Raw genomic sequence first — 18,851 nt, 5'->3', positions numbered from 1 at the left:
AGTCTAGGAGTCCTTCATGTGTTTTTGAGCAAACTTTATGCGGGCTTTAATATGTCTTGCACTGAGCAGAGGTTTCCGTCGGGCCATTCTGCCATAAAGGCGTGACTGGTGGAGGGCTGCAATGATAGTTGACTTTGTGGAACTTTCTCCCATCTCCCTACTGCATCTCTGAAGCTCAGCCACAGTGATCTTGGGGTTCCTCTTTATCTCTCTCACCAAGGCTCTTCTCCCACGATTGCTCAGTTTGGCTGGATGGCCAGGTCTAGGAAGACTTCTGGTGGTCTCAAACTTCTTCCATTTAAGGATTATGGAGGCCACTGTGCTCTTAGGAACCTTGAGTAATGCAGACATTCTTTTGTAATCTTGGCCAGATCTATGCTTGCCTCAATTCTGTCTCTGAGCTCCTTGGGCAGTTTCTTTGAGCTCAGGATTCTCATTTGGTCTGACATGTACTTTGAGCTGTAAGATCTTGTGTGTACCTTTCCAAATCAAGTCCTATCAGTTTAATTAAACACAGCTGGAATCCAATGAAGGAGTAGAACCATCTCAAGGAGGATCACAAGGAAATGGACAGCATGTGACTTAAATAAGAGTGTCTGAGCAAAGGGTCTGAACACTTATGACCATGTGATATTTCAGTTTTTCTTTTTTAATAAATTTGCAAAAATTGGAGTTGGGGAACACTTTTTTAGTGTGTGACAGCAGCCAACCATAAAAATCCGATATACAGTGGCTTGCAAAAGTGTTCACCCCCTTCGCAGTTTTTGTGTTTTTCTACCTTACAACCTGGAATTTAATTGTTTTTTAAAGGCTTTGCATGAGATCATGTAAAGAACATGCCTACAGCTCTGAACATTTGGTTTTATTTTTGTTGTGAAGCAAACAACAAATAGGACAAAATACCTGAAAACTTCAATGCGCATAACTATTCACCCGTCTAAAGTCAGTACTTAGTAGAAGCTCCTTTCGCAGCAATTACAGCTGAAGGTAATTTTGGGTAAGTCTCTATGAGCTTTCTACCTCTTGCCACTGGGATTTTTGGCCATTCTTCAAGGCCAAACTGCTCCATCTCCTTCAAGTTAGATGATTTCCTCTGGTGAACAGCAATCTTCAAGTCTGACTACAGATTCTCAATTGGATTACAGTCTGGGCTTTATCACTAGAAAACATTTAGGCTATGTGCCCATGTTGCAGAAATGCTCCGGATTTTTCCTGAGCGTTTCTGCATCTCCCTGGCAGAAAAAACTCATGCGGATTGTACATGCGTTTTTCCTGCCAGGGACATGCGGATGTGAAGCGTTCTTCACATGCATTTCTGCATGCGGATTGACAAGTTCTTTTCAAGCGATTTTAGCATCACTTGGAAAGTGATTGACAACTTGGTCACACTATATAAATCCATGTGTGTTATATAGTGTGACCTTAAAGAATGTTTAAAAATAAAAAAATTAATCTATACTTACCTTCCGATGGCCCCCGAAGTCTTGCTTCGCTCCGTTCTCCCTTGCCGGCAGCTCGCGGTACACTGCACTGAAGGACCTGCCATCACATGACTATGACGTCAGCGCAGGTTCTTCAGTCCATAGCGAACTGCCGGCATGGGAGGATGAGCGCAGCGGGGGCCGTCAGAAGGTAAATATAATATTTATTTTTTATTTTAGTCTTTTTTTTTACAGGTTCTATGGTACCCTGGTCCGGAGGAGAGTCTCCTGTCCTCCACACCCGGGTACCATCCGCACATTGAAACGCTTGGATTCCGCATGTACAGATGCAGTGATGCGTAATCCGTGCGTTTCAATGCAAGTCAACGGCGGCAAAAAAAATAATTGGTAGTGCTGCGTTTTTTTCCGCAATGATAACCCGCAGCGGAAATTTCCACAGCATGTGCAGAGCACATGCGAATTATCATTGGGGACCATGGCTGGCCTTCTACCATGCGTTTCTGCAGCGTTTTTGCCGCTGCGGAAACGCTTAAAAAAAACGCATCGTGGGCACACAGCCTTACACTTTTTCCCTTAAATCACTCGAGTGTTGCTTTAGCAGTATGCTTTGGATCATTGTCTTTTTGGAAGGTGAACCACTGTCCCAGTCTCAAATCACTGACAGACTGAAACAGGTTTTGCTCAGAAAATATCCATGTATTTCGCTGGATCCATCTTTTCCTGGACTTGAACAATTTCCCCTATCCCTGCTGTCGAAAAACATCCCCATAGTATGATGCTAACACCACCATGTTTCACTGTGGGGATAGTGTTCTTGGGGTGATGAGTTGTGTTGGTTTGGCACCAGACATAGCGTTTACTTTGGTGGCAAGAAAGTTCAATTTTGGCCTCATCTGACCACATCGCCTTCCTCCACACATTTGAGGAGACTCCCACATGTCTTTTGGGAAACTCAAAATACCTTACAATTTTTGTAAGTAAAGGCTTTTTTCTTGTTCAATTATGTTTATTGGTATTTTAAAACATTTTAAAGGGAGAAATGCACACACAATATAAGCCTAAAGGTTGGCGGAGAGTAGGGGAGGTAGGAAAGCTAGGGGGAAGGAAGGGGAAGTAAAAGGTAATTCCTTTTGAAAATATGGAAAAGAGAGGCAAGTGTACAAAAAGCTGTCTTTCAATTTTACATGTAACTTACACTTGTTAAAATTATAGCTTATTCCTTATGAATTAATTGCTGAAAAAAGAAAGAGAGAAAAATTAGTAAGACACATATAGTACATTAAAAGTAGCTTAATGATATATGTGGACACTTGCCGGGGATCAAGATGTTCTCCATCGACCTGGGGGGAAGGAGTTTGATTTAAGTTTCCATTCAGTCAGAGTGAAGTATGAATAGAAGTTCGCTGACCTAATGCAAATATTGAAGATTGTTTCAATTGGAAGATGAAAAAAAAAAGGATTATGATCTTTTTATAATCTGGTTCTTGAAGATGGATTGTAATTCTATGGTAATAGTCCAAGATGGAAAATTGTATTACAATCCAGATGAAATCCAAGGCATAGACCCAAATTGACCCATATTGTAATCGAATTTAGTATGAATTGTAATTCAAGTGTTTATAATGTTATAATCTTGGTTAAAATCCGTAGATATTAGCTGATATTTATTCACCTAGTCCAAGAAATTCTAATTAAAAATCAATATTTTTTATTCATTATCCATATAAAAAATCAGAAAAACAATTTTTTTTTAAAAAAAAATGACAGGGGACATCCAGAAAAGAGAGATGCAATATATAGCTTGGTCATATCACATTCATCATGATTGTATAGCAGAAAACTAAACCACCTTATTCACTTGATGCATATTTGAACCGGTATTATAGACAGATGTAAACAGATTTGACAAAGTGCAAATTATGCAATACCCTAATTAAATTAAATGGTAGGGAGTCAGACATTTACATCTATGATCATAAAGTGCTAAGTGCTTATATTTAGAAAAAATAGTCTGCATTATTTCATTGCATTAGTTGGACCGTAAACAACTGCTTACAACTATGCAAAGTGCCATGGAGTAGTCAATATACCTATTAAAAATTGGTAAGAAAGTAAGAAAAGATCAAAGATATCTAATGATAGGCCAGGCGTCCGGGGGAGCCGTCCATAGGGAGTTATCCCATCAATCATGTGCCAGCTGTAAGGTGCTTTGATGGCTCATCGCACATGTGTATACTACACCTGTTTGCAAAAGGGACTTCCGGGTGGTACGCAGTGGAACGCATGTGTGGAACGCACGCGGTCCACATGTAGCGCATCCCCGGAAGTCAATAGGTGATGTCACACGCGTGTGCGCACAGCTCCCATGGGCAGCACGCCACTATACAGGAACCGGACCCGTGGAGTAAAGCCTAGCTGTGCAGAGCAGTGGAACGCATGTGTGAAACGCATGCGGACCACATGGAGCGCAACCTCAAAATGGTCCATCCCCACTTCCTAAACCATGAACCTGTAGGACATGGCATACATATCAAGGAATGACAAGGGAAAATGGGAGGGGAATGGGGAAGGAAGGAGGGAAGAAGAAAAGAAAAGAATAAACCAAATGTAAAGACAGAAAATAGATGCTGTAGGAGCATCGATTACCATAAAGTGAAATGTGAAGGGGGATGGGGGGGGGGTTGAAAAAGAAAGTAAAAGTGTAAATTAAAAAAGAAAAATCATGTATGAATGAAAATATGTATTTGTTGAATGTAAAGTGTATAAATAACGAAAATAATGTATGTATAGTGAAAAAGCAAAGAATAAGTGAAAATTAATAAAACAAATATATGTAAATAAGTGTTAATATGTCTATAGTCAAAGAGAGGCTAAGTGTAACAATTAGAAACATTTAATTGTGCTAGGATTTTATGCCACGCAATCACGGAGAATAAGGGGAGAAGCCTACCCTTCTATCAGTGTCAACCGTCATATACAAAAAACATGTTCTTCCCAATTGGGGACCCCCCAACTCACTCCTGAGATCATATATTGACATGTTGGATATATATCACTTGTTAAAAAGACAGCACCGTCCAATTTTATAGTCCATGTTCATCATTGATGGATAATTAAAATCCAAATATTTCTTACTTAATTTGTCCATTGCCATAAATTTCCGTGGACAATGCCACGAATTTCAAAAATATTCAATATGTTTCAGATTCACTTGTTAAAGGGACACAGCGCCATCTATAATTATAGTCCATGCATATCATTGGTAGATGGTTCCAAACTAATGTTTCTTGATTCTAATTGTCCATTATCATGGATCTCCACAGAAGGCTCTAGGAACACGATCCCCTTCGGAAGGAGGAGTCAACCAGGTCATCAGACTCCACCCCAAGTAGCCAAGGCAGCAGGTAAGTAGTGGATATAAGTAAGTCTTTGATCTGGGATAAAAAACACAAATCAATCAATTAGAAGTACATAATGGTTTGTAAAGAGGACTACTCATCCTTCACAGTACCCATGATACACAAAAATGAAAAATGAGAAGGGGGGGGGGAGGGAAAATAGGGAACAAGGGAAGGGAAATTGGACCTAAGATCTATTTAAAAGCTGATTACAGCATAATTCTCGGCTACCCTATAAACGGCCTCGCAGACGCCAGGAAAAATGGTCAGAATGAAAAAAAGGGAAAAGTTAACCCCTTAAGCCCCGCGGGTGGTTTGCACGTTAATGACCGGGCCAATTTTTACAATTCTGACCACTGTCACTTTATGAGGTAATTACTCTGGAACGCTTCAACGGATCCCCCTGATTCTGAGACTGTTTTTTCGTGACATATTGTACTTCATGATTGTGGAAAAATTACTTCGATATCACTTGCGTTTATTTGTGAAAAAAACGGAAATTTGGCGAAAATTTTGAAAATTTTGCAATTTTCAAAATTTGAATTTTTAAGCCCTGAAATCAGAGCGATATGTCACACAAAAGAGTTAATAAATAACATTTCCCACATGTCTACTTTACATCAGCACAATTTTGGAACCAAAATTTTTTTTTGTTAGGGAGCTATAAGGGTAAAAAGTTGACCAGCGATTTCTCATTTTTCCAACAAAATTTACAAAACCATTTTTTTAGGGACCACATCACATTTGAAGTCACTTGGAGAGGTCTTTATGACAGAAAATACCCAAAAGTGACACCATTCTAAAAACTGCACCCCTCAAGGTGCTCAAAGCCACATTCAAGAACTTTATTAACCCTTCAGGTGCTTCACAGGAATTTTTTGAATGTGGAAGAAAAAAATGAACATTTAACTTTTTTCACAAAAATGTTACTTTAGACCCAATTTTTTTTATTTTCACAGGGGTAGCAAGAAAAAATGGACGCCAAAATGTGTTGTGCAATTTCCCCTGGGCACGCAGATACCCAATATTTGGGGAAAAAACACTGTTTGGGCGCACGGCAGGGCTCGGAAGGGAAGGAGCGCCATTTGACTTTTTGATTGTAAAATTTGCTTGAATAATTAGCGGACGCCATGTTGTGTTTGGAGAGCCCCTGTGTGCCCAAACTTTGGAGCTCCCCCACAAGTGACCCCATTTTGGAAACTAGACCCCCCAAGGCACCTTTATAGATGCATAGTGAGCACTTGGAACCCCCAGGTGCTTCACAAATTGATTCGTATAAATGAAAAAGTGAAAAAAAAAACACTTTTTCATTTTTACGAATCAATTTGTGAAGCACCTAGGGGTTCCAAGTGCTCACTATGCATCTAGATAGGTGCCTTGGGGGGTCTAGTTTCCAAAATGGGGTCACTTGTGGGGGAGCTCCAATGTTTGGGCACACAGGGACTCTCTAAATGCAACATGGTATCCGCTAACAAATTGAATGCAAAATCGGCTCAAATTGTTAGCGGACACCACATTGCGTTTGGAGAGCCCCTCTGTGCCCAAACTTTGGTGCTCCCCCACAAGTGACCCCATTTTGGAAACTAGACTCCCCAAGGCACCTTTCTAGATGCATAGTGAGCACTTGGAACCCCCAGGTGCTTCACAAATTGATTCGTAAAAATGAAAAAGTGAAAAAAAAAACACTTTTTCAATTTTATGAATCAATTTGTGAAGCACCTGGGGTTCCAAGTGCTCACTATGCATCTAGATAGGTGCCTTGGGGGGTCTAGTTTCCAAAATGGGGTCACTTGTGGGGGAGCTCCAATGTTTGGGCACACAGGGACTCTCCAAATGCAACATGATATCCGCTAACAAATTGAATGGAAAATCGGCTCAAATTGTTAGCGGACACCACGGTGCGTTTGGAGAGCCCCTCTGTGCCCAAACTTTGGAGCTCCCCCACAAGTGACCCCATTTTGGAAATTATACCCCCCAAGGCACCTTTCTAGATGCATAGTGAGCACTTGGAACCCCCAGGTGCTTCACAAATTGATTTGTAAAAATGAAAAAGTGAAAAAAAAAAACACTTTTTCATTTTTATGAATCAATTTGAGAAGCACCTGGGGTTCCAAGTGCTCACTATGAATCTAGATAGGTGCCTTGGGGGGTGTAGTTTCCAAAATGGGGTCACTTGTGGGGGAGCTCCAATGTTTGGGCACACAGGGACTCTCCAAATGCAACATGATATCCGCTAACAAATTGAGCCGACAATTTGTTAGCGGATATCATGTTGCATTTGGAGAGTCCCTGTGTGCCCAAACATTGGAGCTCCCCCACAAGTGACCCCATTTTGGAAACTAGACCCCCCAAGGCACCTATCTAGATTCATAGTGAGCACTTGGAACCCCAGGTGTTTCCCAAATTGATTCATAAAAATGAAAAAGTGTTTTTTTTTCACTTTTTCATTTTTACGAATCAATTTGTGAAGCACCTGGGGGTTCCAAGTGCTCACTATGCATCTAGATAGGTGCCTTGGGGGGTCTAGTTTCCAAAATGGGGTCAATTGTGGGGGAGCTCCAAAGTTTGGGCACACAGGGGCTTTCCAAACGCAACATGGTGTCCGCTAACAATTTGAGCCCACAATCTGTTAGCGGATATCATGTTGCATTTGGAGAGTCCTTGTGTGCCCAAACATTGGAGCTCCCCCACAAGTGACCCCATTTTGGAAACTAGACCCCCCAAGGCACCTACCTAGATTCATAGTGAGCACTTGGAACCCCAGGTGCTTCACAAATTGATTCATAAAAATGAAAAAGTGTTTTTTTTTTCACTTTTTCATTTTTACGAATCAATTTGTGAAGCACCTGGAGGTTCCAAGTGCTCACTATGCACCTAGATAGGTGCCTTGGGGGGTCTAGTTTCCAAAATGGGGTCACTTGTGGGGGAGCTCCAATGTTTGGGCACACAGGGGCTCTCCAAACGCAACATGGCGTCCGCTAACAATTTGAGCCGATTTTCCATTCAATTTGTTAGCGGACACCATGTCGCGTTTGGAGAGCCCGTGATGTGCCTAAACAGTGGAGCTCCCCCACAAGTGCCCCATTTTGGAAACTATACCCCTCAAGGATTTTATTAAGGTGTATAGTGAACATTTTGAACCTAGAGGTATGGCACAAAATTTGTTTACATTAGGTCATCATATTGAATAAGTTGTCATTATTCTTGAGCGCAAGTGCTCGCTACTTGAGTTTGCATCGGGTACTCAGGTATGCACCATGTGCAGCGTGTGCTCGAGTGACATGCTCGAGTCCCTGCTCCGCATGTTTCACGGTTATTAGACACCCCAAAAAAAACATGCGGGGATCGCTCGTGCATGGCAGGCAATCCCCGTAAAGTTTTTTGGCCGCGAAGCATATGGGGCAGAGACTCGAGCATGTCACTCAAATACCCACGATACTCAATGCATACCAGAGCACCCGATGCAAACTCAAATAGCGAGCACTTGCTCTCAACACTAGTCGCCATATCGTCATCTTTTTTTCTTACTTTTGAAAAAAATCCCAACCCCAGCCCTAACCCTAGCACAACCCTAGCCCTAGCACAACCCTAGCCCCAGCACAACCCTAGCCCCAGCACACCCCTAGCCCCAGCACAACCCTAGCCCCAGCACAACCCTAGCCCCAGCACAACCCTAGCCCCAGCACAGCCCTAGCCCCAAACCTAACCCTAGCCCAATCCTAACCCAAGAGTTTATTTTTGACGCTGTTCCTTGTGCGGTATAAGTGATTAGACGACTTTATTCTTCGGGTCGGTGTGATTACAGCAATGCCAGAATCATATGGGGTTTTTACGACTGACAGCTGTCACACACTAAAAGACGCATTTTTTGTAAAATCTAGTTTTTGCATCGCCATATTTTGAGAGCTATCATTTTTCCAGATTTTGGCAGACAGTCATGTGACGGCTCGTTTTTTGCGGGATGACTTGACGTTGTTATTGGTGCCATTTTCAGGCACGTGACATTTTTTGATCGCTTTCTATTCCGATTTTTGGGAGGCAGAATAAACAAAAACCAACAATTCAGGGATTTTTTTTTTTTTTTTAAATTCTGTTCCGCGTGTGGTAAAATTGATGAGGTAGCTTTATTCTTCGGGTCAGTACGTTTACAGCGGTACCACATTTGTATCATTTTCTATGTTTTGGCGCTTATACACAATAAAAGCTATTTTATAGAAAAAAATATTTTTTAGCATCTCTTTATTCTGAGAGCTATAACTTTTTTATTTTTCGGCTGATGGAGCTGTATGGCGGCTTGTTTTTTGCGGGACGAGATGACGTTTTCAGCGGTATCATTTTTATTTATATGCGTCTTTTTGATCGCGTGTTATTCCACTTTTTGTTTGGCGGTATGGTGATAAAGCATTGTTTTTTGCTTCGTTTTTTTTTTTTTACCGTGTTCACTGAAGGGGTTAACTAGTGTGACAGTTTTATAGGTCAGGTTGTTCCGGACGCGGCGATACCAAATATGTGTACTTTTATTGTTTTTGTTTTTGTTTTTTATAATAATATTTATTGATGGGTACATTATATTTTTATTTTTGGTGGATTATTTTTTTTTATTTTTTTTTTATATTTTTGCAATTTTTTTTTTTTCCACTTTCACACAGTTTATACACTTTATTACTTTGTCCCACTCTGGGACTTTCACTTTTTTTTCTCTGATCGCCTGCATGGCACAGGAATGCAGCACCATCCCTATGCCATGCAAGCTGTCAGAAATGCACAGTGTGAAGATTGCTTGGAGATGCACTGCGCATGTCCAAGCAATCTTCCTGCTGTCTGGTGACCCGGATGTTGTCATGACGACATCGGGTCGTCATGGCAACACCCGGGAAGCCTTTGCAGACTGCGCTGGAAGCCGGAAGAGGAGGTGAGTATCGGCGATCACCTCCCCTTGCCCCCGCAATGCCGCGATCGACTTCGTTCGCAGCATCGCGGGGGTTAATGTGCTGGGAGCGGTGCAGGACCGCTCCCTGCACATAGTACCGGGTGTCAGCTGTGACAATCAGCTGACACCCGGCGGCGATCGCGCCCGCACAGCCTGTGTGCGTGCGTAATCGCCATGACGTACTAATACGGGTCTGGCTCTTAAGTCCCAGGGCACAGACGCGTATTAGTACGGCAAATGTTGTTAAGGGGTTAAAAAGGTATTAAAATACCATAAGATAAAAACATAAAAAATAGCCACCCAGAAAAAACATGAAACCTACCAACTCGAAAAAATGGGGGAAGAAATAAGAATAAATTACAAGAAAAAACTAAAACCCGTAGCTTCATTTAAACCCTGTGGATTCAAGGTCCCCAATTGAAAAATCCAACGACTTTCTAACTAACCTAAGGCTTTTCCAAGATCTCCACCCCTTAGACCTAGGACTATCTGACCTATGGCAAATGCCTTAAGGCCTTTAGGGGACCAATTGTGGTACAGTTTAAAAGCGTTGAGCGAGATTAGTGGCTTGTTGTTCAACTGACCAATAGGGATTCCCCTAATGGTGGAGGGCAAATGAGACAATTCTGCATGTAGCAGTGAGTTAGTGGCCGTAGACTTGCGATATATATCCGTAATGACACGTCCTTCACTAGAAATGTGGATTTTGAGATCCAAGAAGTCTAGCTCTCTACCATAATGATATGTCAATTTAATGTTAAAATTATTATTATTATTGAGAGCTTTCATCAGAATATCCAAATCCCCCACTGACCCCTCCCACATAAACCATAAGTCATCGATATATCGCATCCACCCTTGCACCAAATCAATGCCAGGAATTGATTCCCCCTGGAATATGTCCCTCTCCCAAGCTCCTAAAAACAAATTGGCTTAGGATGGGGCACAAGAGACCCCCATCGCTGTGCCCTGTAGTTGTAAATAAAAATTTTTTATGAAAAATAAATACATTATGCTTGAGGACATATTCCAGGAGGATCAATATTAAGTCAACTAGCTCTGAATCCAAATCGGTAGATCTCAGATACCAAGATGCCGCTCTCAAGCCATCTTCATGTTTTATACAAGTATACAAGGCTTCCACATCTGCCGTTACCATGATGGCTTGGTCTGGAATATAAAGGTGGTTTAATCTTTGGAGAGCCACATTGGTGTCCTGGATGAATGATGGTAGGGTGGATACGATAGGTTTCAAAAAATAATCAATGACGTCGGAAATTACCTCACATAATGCCCCATTGCCTGAAACAATGGGTCTACCGGGGGGGGGGGTCAGTGTGCTTTTTGTGGACCTTTGGAATGAGATACAATGTGGGAAGTTTTGGATGAAAGTTATTAATTGTATCTAACATTTTTTTGGTAATAATACCCTTCTCCAAAGCCTTCTCCATGATGAAAATTAATTCATTGTGGAAGGTAGGGGTCGGATTATATACCAGTTTTTTTATAGCAAGATGGTGGGCTTGTTTTTCGTATAAACAGGTGGGCCGCACCACCAGATTTCCCCCCTTATCTGCTGGTTTATATACCACGTAGGGGAGGGATTGTAATTCTTTTACCGCTGCTCTCTCCTGTTTATTAATGTTTGACTTACAGGGGGACAGCTTGGAAGAGATTGAATGTCATTAGTAACTAGTTTGGTGAAAACATCGACCGCTGGGCATGTACTTAGAGGGGGGAACTTTTTGTATTTGTGAAAAAGGTTCGAAGGAATGTTACCAACCTTTGTAAGTTTATTTTCATCATCCAATGATTCCAAAATCTGAAGTGCTTCCCTTTCTTCCACGGTGGAAAACATACTCTGATGGTCGGCCTTGTTATGCAATTTTTTAAAAACTAGCTTTATAGCAAGGAGATGTACATCTCTCACCACCGAGAATGTGTCTAAATACGAAGAGGAGAAAACGTCAAACCTCTTTCAAGAACTCTGAGTTGAATTTCAGATAGAACATGTGAAGACAAGTTAATTACCCGTAAGCGGTTCTCTCCCTTTTTGGTTCCAGCAGCCTTAGCAAACATATCCTGAAATCTTCGTTCCTGTCTTTTGCCCTTGTCCATATGAAAGCCCCTACTACTGGTGCTATCAATATCACTAGAGGATGAAAAATTCATCCGTCTGTGACTGATAAGGACTTTCATAAGACTGACCTTGATTGAAGACTTTAGTGACGTTTTTATGTTTTTTAATCTGCCAGCGAAATACTTTATTGTTCTCAAAATCAGTTAGATCTCGTTGGTATTTCTTACATTTTATCTGACTGATATCTCCTTCCCATTTATTTATATCAGTCATAAGTTTTTCAAAATTTTCCCCTGTAATCTCCTTGTGAATAGTTTTCTCCAATGCCTCCAACTCATCATCCAAGTCACCAAGGGTTTTAGTATTTGTTTCAATGATGATCTGGATGAAATCCAGCGAGCATAAAGTTGCGGCCTTAATCCATTTATTGCTCAAAGTCTCGTCTTTTAGATCAAAAGATGGGTACACTTGTATACGTAAGCCACGTGGGATGATTCTTTTGGTATAATAATTCTCTAAGGATGTTTTATTCCACCATACACTGGATGTTCCCTGTTTGAATAGATCTGAAGCCTTAGTTTGCCAGGCATTCATTCTGGCTTTTAAATCCATTTTAAGTATTTTGAATGGACCAATCTGTTTGAAAACAGCAAACATAATTATTCACATAGTCCAAGAAATTCTAAGCAACACTAGACACTGGGAAAATATTACTATACACTTAATCCTATGTGGTTATTTGTTTCAAACCCACCAGGATAACACAGACTCTAATTTCAATTAAAAATCAATATTTTTTATTCATTATCCATATTAAAAAAACAGAAAAACAAAACACTTTTTTAAAAATGACAGGGGACATCCAGAAAAGAGAGATGCAATATATAGCTTGGTCATGTCACATTCATCATGATTGTATAGCAGAAAACTAAACCACCTTATTCACTTGATGTATATTTGAACCGGTATTATAGACAGATGTAAACAGATTTGACAAAGTGCAAATTATGCAATACCCTAATTAAATTAAATGGTAGGGAGGCAGACATTTACATCTATGATCATAAAGTGCTAAGTGCTTATATTTAGAAAAAATTGTCTGCATTATCTCATTCCATTAGTTGGAGAGTAAACAACTGCTTACAACTATGCAAAGTGCCATGGAGTAGTCAATATACCTATTAAAAATTGCTACAAACTGACCATATTGACAGCATTTACCTCTCAGAACCCCTACGCCGTTTCGCTGTTAAGCTTCTTCCAGGGGTGTGTCTATCCACTGAGCGGCTTGAGTATATATAGAGCCATGTAGCCAATTGCATTGACTGATGTATGAAAAAGAAAGTAAGAAAAGATAAAAGATATCTAATGATAGGCCAGGCGTCCGGGGGGCCGTCCATAGGAAGTTATCCCATCAATCATGTGCAAGTTGTAAGGTGCCTTGATGGCGCATCGTGCACGTGTATACTACACCAGTTTGCAAAAGGGACTTCCGGGTGGTGCGCAGTGGAACGCATGTGTGGAACTCACGCGGTCCACATGTAGTGCATCCCTGGAAGTCAGTAGGTGATGTCACATGCGCGTGTTCACAGCTCCCATGGGCCGCACGCCACTATATAGGAACCGGACCCGTGGAGTAAAGCCTAGCTGTGCAGAGCAGTGGAACGCATGTGGACCACATGGAGCGCAACCTCATAAAGGTCCATCCCCACTTCCTAAACCATGAACCTGTAGGACATGGCATACATATCAAGGAATGACAAGGGAAAATGGGAGGGGAATGGGGAAGGAAGGAGGGAAGAAGAAAAGAATAAACCAAATGTAAAGACAGAAAATAGATGCTGTAGGAGCATCGATTACCATCCATTACCATAGACATCTTAACACTTATTTACATATATTTGTATGCATGGACTATAATTGTAGATGGCGCTGTGTCCCTTTAACAAGTGAACCTGAAACATATTGAATATTTTTGAAATTCGTGGCATTGTCCACGGAAATTTATGGCAATGGACAAATTAAGTAAGAAATATTTGGATTGGAATTATCCATCAATGATGAATATGGACTATAAAATTGGACGGTGCTGTCTTTTTAACAAGTGATATATATCTAACATGTCATTATTTGATCTCAGGAGTGAGTTGCGGGGTCCCCATTTGGGAAGAACATGTTTTTTGTATATGATGGTTGACACTGATAGAAGGGTAGGCTTCTCCCCTTATTCTCCGTGATTGCGTGGCATAAAATACTAGCACAATTAAATGTTTCTAATTGTTACACTTAGCCTCTCTTTGACTATAGACATATTAACACTTATCTATATATATAATCGTCTTATCCCGTCTGTCTGTCTGTCTGTGTGTCTGTCTGTCCAGGAAATCCCGCTTCTCTCATTGGTCCGCCAGCGGCCAATCAGCGCCGCGGGATTTCTGAAAAAAGATGGCGGCCGTTAGCGGCTCATTTGCGGGACGGAGCTCAGCGGCGATGCAGCCGGGAGATGACCGGCGTGAGGCGCTCATCTCCCGGCCGGTACTAGCAGAACGAACCCGACCGCCGGACCCATCTGCGGGACGGAGATGCAGCCGGGAGATGAGCGGCGCGAGGCGCTCATCTCCCGGCCGGTAGCAGCGGAAGGACCGCTGGCGCCTCTGACCTCCATGCGGAAGGGAGGACCGACGAGCGGCGCTGCAGGTCGGGATACTTCTGCTGCCAGCGCCCACTATGTCCCGGGTTCTCGCAGCGTAAGTAGCCGCACAGGCAGCGGCGCTCCCCGGTCCTCACCAAGACGATTCGATGATTGGTCGCAGTCTTCGGACCCGACCAATCACTGATCTTAGCGCAAAACTTAAACACCGCTGTGCTGATTGGTCGCCGGCCCTGCCCGCGACCAATCACCGATTTGGGCGCCAAATTTAAATATCGGCCGCGACCAATCAGCACAGCGGTGTTTAAATGTGGAGCCACGATCGGTGATTGGTCGGGGCCGATATTTAAATTTGCCGCCCAAATCGGTGATTGGTCGCTGTCAGCGTCCGCGACCAATCAGCACAATAGTGTTTAACTTTGGCGACAAAATCAGTGATTGGTCGCGGGCCAAGACAGCGACCAATCACCGATTTGTGCGGCAGATTTAAATAGCGGCCGCGACCAATTGGATGTCAGCGGCGCTGCCTGTGCGGGTACTTCCGCTCCGAGAACCCGGGACATGAGCGGGCGCTCGCAGCAGAAATATCCGGACCCGCAGCGCCGCTCCCCTGTCCTCCCTTCACACCCTAGCCGCTGATCTCCCCACAGTATCCGAATGGTGTTACAAAGGTCCGGACATTTGTGTTAAAAATCGCTGATTGGTCGCGGGCGCTGCCCGCGACCAATCACCGATTTGGGCGCCAAATTTAAATATCGGCCGCGACCAATCAGAACAGCGGTGTTTATATGTGGAGCCAAGATCGGTGATTGGTCGCGGCCGATATTTAAATTTGGCGCCCAAATCGGTGATTGGTCGTGGGCGACCAATCACCGATTTTTAATACAAATGTCCGGACATTTGTAACACCATGCGGATACTGTGGGAACATCAGCGGCTAGGGTGTGAAGGGAGGACCGGGGAGCGGCGCTGCGGGTCGGGATACTTCTGCTCCGAGCGCCCGCTCATGTCCCGGGTTCTCGCAGCGGAAGTATCCGCACAGGCAGCGCCGCTGACATCCATGCGGCTAGGGTGTGAAGGGAGGATCGGGGAGCGGCGCTGACATCCAATTGGTCGCTGCCGCTATTTAAAAGTGCCGCACAAATCGGTGATTGGTCGCGGTCTTGGCCCACGACCAATCACGGATCTTGCCGCAAAAGTTAAACACTACGGTGCTGATTGGTCGCGGACGCTGCCCGCGACCAATCACCGATTTGGGCGCCACATTCAAATATCGGCCGCGACCAATCACCGATCTTGGCTCCACATTTAAACACCGCTGTGCTGATTGGTCGCGGACGCTATTTAAATGTGGCGCCAAAATCGGTGATTGGTCGCGCCCTACGTCGGCGACCAATCAGCACAGCGGTGTTTAAATGTGGAGCCAAGATCGGTGATTGGTCGCGGCCGATGTTTAAATTTGGCGCCCAAATCGGTGATTGGTCGCGGGCAGCGCCAGCGACCAATCAGCGATTTTTTACACAAATGTCCGGACCTTTGTAACACCATGCAGATACTGTGGGGACATCAGCGGCTAGGGTGTGAAGGGAGGACCAGGGAGCGGCGCTGCGGGTCGGGATACTTCTGCTCCGAGCGCCCGTTCATGTCCCGGGTTCTCCTAGCGGATGTACCCGCACAGGCAGCGGCGCTCCCCGGTCCTCACTAATACAATTCCGCTCCCCGCTCCTCACCAATACGATTCGCTGATTGGTCGCGTGCGGAGAGCGCGACCAATCAGTGATCTTGGCGCTAAAGTTAAACACCGCTCTGCTGATTGGTCGCGGCCGTCAGCCGCGACTAATCAGCGATTTTGTCGCCAAATTTAAACATCGCTCTGCTGATTGGTCGCGGATGCCGGACGCGTCCAATCAGCAAGATTGGCGCTAAATTTAAACAACGCTCTGCTGATTGGTCGCGGTCGCTGGCCGAGATCAATCAGCAGTATTGGCGCAAAATTTAAACACCGCTCTGCTGATTGGTCGCGGTTGTCGGCCTTGACCAGTCAGCAGTATTGGCGCCAAATTTAAACCTCACTCTGCTGATTGGTCGCAACCACCGGCCGCGACCAATCAAAGAGATTGGCGACAAATTTAATCAACGCTCTGCTGGTTGATCGCGGTCGCTGGCCGAGATCAATCAGCAGTATTGGCGCAAAATTTAAACACCGCTCTGCTGATTGGTCGCGGTTGTCGGCCTTGACCAGTCAGCAGTATTGGCGCCAAATTTAAACCTCACTCTGCTGATTGGTCGCAACCACCGGCCGCGACCAATCTTCGTTTTTTGTGCAAAATTTAAACAACGCTCTGCTGATTGGTCGCGGTCGCTTGCCGCGACCAATTAGCAGTATTGGGGCCAAATTTAAACCCCGCTCTGCTGATTGGTCGCGGTCGCCGGCCGCGACCAATCAGCAGTATTGTCGCCAAATTTAAACACCTCTTTGCTGATTGGTCGCGGTCGCGACTAATCAGCGATTTTGGTGCCAAATTTAAACACGCTCTCCAGTCCTCACTAACACGGTTCGCCGATTGGTCGCGACCGCCGCCCGCGACCAATCAGCGATTTTGGCCCAAAATTTAAACACCGCTTTGCTGATTGGTTGCGGCCGCCAGCCACGACCAATCAGCGAGATTGGTGCCAAATTTAAACACCGCTCTGCTGATTGGTCGCGGCCGCCATCCACGACCAATCAGCGATTTTGGCGCCAACTTTAAACAACGCTCTGCATCGCTCTGCTGATTGGTCGCAGTCGGCGGCCGCGACCAATCAGCAGTATTGGAGCCAAATTTAAAAACCGCTCTGCTGATTGGTCGCGAGTAATCAGCGATTTTCGTGCCAAATTTAAACACGCTCTCCAGTTCTCACTAACACGGTTCGCCGATTGGTCGCGGCCGCCGCCCGCGACCAATCTCCGATATTGCCGCCAAATTTAAACACCGCTTTGCTGATTGGTCGCGGTTGCCAAACGCGACCAATCAGCGATTTTGGCGCCAAATTTAAACACCGCTCTGCTAATTGCGCCCGGTCGGCCGCATACATATTCTAGAATATCCGATGCGTTAGAATCGGGCCACCATCTAGTTTACATATATTTGTTTTATTAATTTTCACTTATTCTTTGCTTTTTCACTATACATACATTATTTTCGTTATTTATACACTTCACATTCAACAAATACATATTTTCATTCATATATGATTTTTCTTTTTTAGTTTACACTTTTACTTTCGTTTTCACCCCCCCCACCCCCCCCACACACACACACACACACATACACACACTTTCACATTTCACTTTATGGTAATCGATGCTCCTACAGCATCTATTTTCTGTCTTTACATTTGGTTTATTCTTTTCTTTTCTTCTTCCCTCCTTCCTTCCCCATTCCCCTCCCATTCTCCCTTGTCATTCCTTGATATGTATGCCATGTCCTCCAGGTTCATGGTTTAGGAAGTGGGGATGGACCTTTTTGAGGTTGCGCTCCATATGGTCTGCATGCGTTCCACACATGCGTTCCATTGCGCACCACCCGGAAGTCCCTTTTGCAAACAGGTGTAGTATACACGCGCGAAATGCGCCATCAAAGCACCTTACAGCTGGCACATGATTGATGAGATAACTTCCTATGGATGGCCCCCCGTACGCATGGCCTATCTTTAGATATCTTTCATCTTTTCTTACTTTCTTTTTCATACATCAGCTATAAATTTTCCTTTAGCCTTCTTTTCCTCAATAAAACAGATCCTATCCCAATACATTTGGAAGTATAAAAAACCTAGACTTCCTCATAAAATCCTAACCCTACCTAATCATAAAGGGGGTATTGGCATTCCTAGTGTCCTAAACTATTATTAAGCAATCCACTTAAATAGATGGCTCAAATTAGCCAGTGCATCCAAGAGAGTGGAAGCCTCAGACATTGATCTTCTACTCCTGGGTAATAATCCACACAAATACATATGGGCAAATATTGTCCGCACTTCCGAGGCCATAAGTGATATTACTATTACCACTTCCCTTAAGATTAAACGCGACTTAGATAAAGATCTAAAAAAGAGCATACTTCCCTCAGCTCAGGCCCCTATTTCTACCATTCCGTACTTTCTAGACCCAAATTATTCAGATCCCTATAATCTTTGGTTGGATTTGCCGAACTGTTCAATCAAAGAGTTCCTGACCAATAAAATCCCATTGCTGGATTCATGGCCGGTTAATTCCTCCACGCGCCCCATTAATTTCTTACAGCATAAACATGTCACCCACATTCTTTCGATGTTTAAATCTAAATTCCCTGGTGCGGGAGGAGGTTCATGG

Source organism: Phyllobates terribilis, unplaced genomic scaffold (genome assembly GCF_046119375.1).
Source record: "Phyllobates terribilis strain yellow unplaced genomic scaffold, ASM4611937v1 Scaffold_725__1_contigs__length_753432, whole genome shotgun sequence".
Lineage (NCBI taxonomy): Eukaryota > Metazoa > Chordata > Amphibia > Anura > Dendrobatidae > Phyllobates > Phyllobates terribilis.
This window is presented reverse-complemented; position numbering follows the sequence as displayed.